Source organism: Schistocerca cancellata, chromosome 1, assembly GCF_023864275.1.
Source record: "Schistocerca cancellata isolate TAMUIC-IGC-003103 chromosome 1, iqSchCanc2.1, whole genome shotgun sequence".
Classification (NCBI taxonomy): domain Eukaryota; kingdom Metazoa; phylum Arthropoda; class Insecta; order Orthoptera; family Acrididae; genus Schistocerca; species Schistocerca cancellata.
The window spans coordinates 215,637,239-215,642,416 of NC_064626.1; the positions used below are offsets into that span (position 1 = coordinate 215,637,239).

Sequence of the window (5,178 nt, forward strand, 5' to 3'; positions counted from 1 at the left end):
TTATTTTAACTATATAAAAGCTGTTAAATTCTTTAAAAATCGCTTAATTTAATAAATTTAACTGTAAAACGTGAAGAAATGGTGGGCGATACAGTTTTTAAGTATCATATTTGGATTTCCCACCCTAAAAAATATAAGAATAAGGTATTCTCAACAAAAAAGTTTTTACATCACTGGCCTGTGTTATCGAACTTCTCGAAACCTCTTTGCCGACTGGTGTGTTGGCGACAGCTTATGTCAGCACACTGATTTTATTCATATTATGGTTATCACTAATAAAAAAAGAGCATTGTAGATTATTAGTGTGATGGAACGGAAGTTTACTCATTGACGTAGCGGCGAGATAATGTGTGAGCATCTGTCGTAGGAACCTCGAGAGAGCCAAACAATTCAGCTCTTTCTCAAATGGGCCTCTCACTTTCCACTGATCCCACTGAAATGACGCAACTTTTGTCCTTTTTTCGAACCGAACGAAGTGGCGCAGTGGATAGCATACTGGACTAGCATTCGGGGGGGACGGTGGTTCAAGCTCTCGTCCGGTTGTCCAGATTTGTGTTTTCCGTGATTTCCATAAATCCTTCCCCGGGCTGTTCTAATACGAGCTTATGCTGCATCTCTATTGACCTCGCTGTCGACAGAATGGTAAACACTTATTTACCTTTTTTTTCTTTTCAGCACAGGTCTCAGTTTCTGATGCAAGCTGGACCTTTCTTTGTTAATAAAGACCTCGTTCTGATGTTTCTGCACAGAGACCAGGAGGCGATAAAGTACCAGAGGTGAAAGCCTGCCTAAAAGAGGAGGCAGGGGTTTTCATCGATATTCTCCTAAATGAACAGCAAGAAGTCTCACCTCCAAGGAAGTGTCAGCAGCTTGCCGACACCGGATCTGAAGCACCGCCACCTGTGTGTAACGTCCAAATGGCAATCTAGAAACACCTAGCGAACCTTCCGATGTGCGCTTAGCCGTCATGGCGTCCGCCGTGTGACTAGAGCAAAGACTGCCGCCGGAAAACAATTTAGGCATGCCTCCCGATGCCCTTAACGCCATGGGTAGCTCTGAAGAAGCAGCGAGGAGCCAGCCTCCGCCAGCAGCAACTCGTGACCTAAAGCAGCTTCCGCACAAGAACAACGGCAGACATAAGGGGCTTTACGAAATGCCAAAAAGCTTCCCAGAATAGCTGCGAGTGCTGCATATGCGGCCTCTTCCAAGAGAAGCACTGCTCCTCCACGGGTGGCATCAATAATCGAGTCTGACAGCATGCAGAGCAGATATCCTTCGAGAAGCTACGACAGCCTGCCACTGCTATGGAGGTCGCAATTTTACTGCCGCGTAGAGGTTCTGGATGTGTCAAAGCCATTAAACTCGTTGGATCGTGGTGCACTTAGTCGTTTATAAGAGCTAATGGCGTATCTAATGAGTTATTTCATTACCTCATATGGCACTACAAATACAGCTCTACAGTGGGGGTGGTAATAGCGTGTCTTGGAGAACACAGTCTTCCAGAGAGGTTCATCAGGCTGAATCCTTCTCCTCTTAGTTGTTTGAAACGGTTACTGACATAGCTTAACACAGCTGTCATCCCACATCATGAACCTGGGTCCTAGGGTGGTAAATCAACATTGCGGTCTTCGTGAAGAACGTCTTGCTATTAACCTCAACACTGAGAGGGCTACAGGCCGTCACTGAGTCTGGTGTCTCAACCGTCGGTCATCAGAGCGTGCAGGTCAGCGTGAAATGAGTCCATCGGTTCATTTCATGTCACTGTCATATTTGTTGTGCCTTTAATGAATTTGCCATGTTAGCTTTTACATCTGAAAGACTGCACTAAACTTCAGGTGAAATGATCGACTAAGGTATTTGTTTTATTTCCCTCAAACCGGCGGATGCTATTTTCTTTTTCTTGTATCCCATGAGTTACTTTCGTTTGACGATTGCCTGGGTATTTGGGAAAAAAGAAACGTGAAAGGAGACAGAGAAGGGGAGGGACCCAACAAGGATGGATAAAACAGGCACAGGCGAAAGAGTTGGTTAGGCATTTTAAACTTAAGACACGACAAAGAAGGGAACAGCCCACGGTAAGGCCGAAAAACCTCAGCCTGGTGAGAGAGAGTTGGTTCGACAATTCAGACTTAACAAATCTGCCTCTTCCAGAGGAGATGTTTCACTAATGAAGGGAGCCAGCCAGAAACTTCTTGGCTGGCTCGATAAGTCAACGGACGAACTTTCCGGAGCAGCCCTGTCCGATTTTGGGAGGAGGATATGAAATGCTTTAATTTTGATATATTTTTTTAAGTTTCTTTTGATTTACTCTAATTATGATAGGTAGGTGTTTGGTATTGATTATTCCACTTTCGACGGTATTTTTTCGTGCTTTGGAAGGTGTAGTGAGGTGAATTTTTACAATCGTAGTAGTCAGTTATAAGTGAGTAGATCTCTTGTGCCTGATTATTGTCTGATACCCTTCACTGCAACTTTGGTTAACATTAACCGCTCGTGAACGTGAAAAGGTTTAGACTGATTCCCTTTCAGTGGGTTTTCTGCTGTTAATTGTAACAATTTTCTATGTTTGCGTCAGTAACTGGCGTACTTTAGTGATTCTCATGCCACTAGTTGTTCTCACAGAGCTTGAGATATTCAACAGAATTACTACCTATTTGTATATGCTGGGTTGATTCCGGCGTAAGAGTGATTTTCGGAGATTTGTGGAACTCCAACTTCCCCCTCGGCAATGCCCGTTCCCAACTCTGTCACCATTAGATTACCGTAGTGAACAGTAAATAACAGAATAATATACTTGCTGTATGTATCATAAATGAATGCGAGAGACTAAGACCTTTTCTTTTATCTCAAACGATTACCGCAGTCAGCGACGATTGCATCTCCTGCCTTCATAAGTTACTATCTCAGTAAATGTAAACCATTGTGTGTTAAGGGACCACTCCACGTTATTTAGTCCCTCTCTTATTCTAAGAGATGGACTAAAAATCTGCCACTGAAAATTTCCACAATTTATATAAACAAATATTCCGAACATTCGATAAATTTTTCCCATACCACAACTTGTCTAACAAGAAAGAGTAAAAGGGCCTGCAAGTGATGTCCTTTCCATGTACAATCACGTTGAACCTGAATTGTTTATAAGTCTTTATTCCGCTGCGCAAAATTAGATTAACATTCTGTTTGGACTGTGTTTAATTGTGATTTGGTCCTCATCATAAATGCAATAGCCGAGCGAGGTGACGTGAAACAGGAAAGCAAAGACAGATGAGTAAGAGAAGGTAATTTTTCAAACAGAATGAAGTGTTTGTCACTCGCATTTGTAGCCTCCGGTCACCAAAAGTTGATCAAGGTCGACACCTTGACAACATCAAGACTGCGAGTGGATCAAGTGTTCTGGTACTTGCTTGTGTAGTTTTTGTCGCCCAGAAGGTACCTCTTCCACCCGAGGCGTCACATCACCGAGCTACCTCACGTTTCACCCAGGCTTTCCTTCACACTCATCGGAAGCTGTAGAGTGTCTCCATCCTGCTTCTCCTGAACCTATGTCAGAGCTATGACTGCACAGCACCAGGATAGCTGTTTCATTGCACTGGCCATCTGTGTATGAGAGTCAGTGCATAAATGGTTTCACCTCTTGGCGAACGCTCCTCTGTGCTACTTCCACTCTGCCATAGCCAATGAATTACAAGTATACTATCCCTCCACAGGATGTATCCCTCATTATGGATCAAGGGATTGAATACTTCTAGGAGCTCTTACCTGCCGTCATTGGTACAGGTCTTTGAGAGGAATGGAAGGAGATGAAACCAAAGGGCCACTAGTTCACATGGGAGGGGTATTTCCTCATCTTATCCATAAAGGTAGGCTAGATGTCAGCAGGTCGTCTTCAGGCGTCTTCAACAGTGTCGCGCTTCTGGCACTTGTAGGAACACAGGGATAACAACAGAGGGTTGCTAATGCCATCCACTTCTTGTCCAGACGCAACTCCTCTTGCGACCTGGCCTTCTCCACGAAGACTCGGTGGAATTCTAGCTGAAACGGGAACACACGATGCAGAGTGGACTGCAATATCATTGGGACAGCATCACATCGTCCAGAGTTTCTCCGGAATCCACGGCATCTGCTTCAAACAAAAGGATGATGTCGCGTTTTTTTATAACGGAGGGATTCGTCGTCTATGTCGAGCCCCACGTCCTTATTCGTGAGGAGAGGTAGAAGCCGGACGACGTGGCAACCAAAAGCGGTCATGGTTGCCTTGTCGATACGTAGGTCGACAACTAGTGCGCCCGAGGGCCTGAGTTGGCGTTCGATACATCAACGGGCACAGTTGAAAATGTGTGCCCCGACCGGGACTCGAAATCGGGATCTCCTGCTTACATGGCAGACGCTCTATCCATCTGAGCCACCGAGGGCACAGAGGATAGTGCGACTGTAGGGACTGTCTCGCGCACGCCTCCCGCGAGACCACATTCTCACCTTGTGTGTCCACATACTACATTCGTAGGGTCCCACCCCAACACACTCATTACTCGTGGCTGTTTAGCCTTAACTGTATGAAGATGGTATCTGTTCTTTCTGACATGTCAGATACCGTGACAGATACCATCTACATATAGTTAAGGTTAACCGGCCACTGATCTTCTTCTATGCTGGATGCACACGCATTGCCCGATCTCTTACAGTACTTGGTAAGATTGTCTGCCGCGAGTAATGAGTGTAATGGGCAGGGGCAATACGAATGTAGTGTGTGGACATTAAGTTAGGAATATGGGTCTCACGGGGAGCGTGCAAGGGATAAATCCCTGCAGTCGCACTATCTTCTATGCCCTCGGTGGCTCAGATGGATAGAGCGTCCGCCATGGAAGCAGGAGATCCCGGGTTCGAGTCCCGGTCGGGGCACACATTTTCAACTGTGCCCGTTGATGTATATCAACGCCTGTCGACAGCTGAGGGTCTTGATGTAATCATCATTTCAACGGTTTCGTTGTCCGAGATTCGATTAGTGTGTACGGGTGGCAAATCGGAGCCAACAAAGCGATTGGCCTTGGTTATGATTCGGACTGCCGGCGGTAACATCAACGTGTTTGCTGTGGATTAGCTTTGGGGCTCCTCTCCCAGTGTGGACGCTGATTCGAATGTTCATTGGTTCAGTACCGATTTATTGTGTCTGTAGAGATG

At 45.5% G+C, this 5,178-nt stretch overlaps 1 non-coding gene across 1 annotated transcript; it reads left to right on the forward strand.

Annotated features, from left to right (window-relative positions):
• The first annotated feature begins 4,824 nt into the window (after positions 1-4,824).
• Trnap-ugg (transfer RNA proline (anticodon UGG)) lies at positions 4,825-4,899 on the forward strand. Its single transcript has one exon. It is a non-coding gene; the product is annotated as a tRNA-Pro (tRNA).
• The last annotated feature ends 279 nt before the right edge of the window (positions 4,900-5,178 follow it).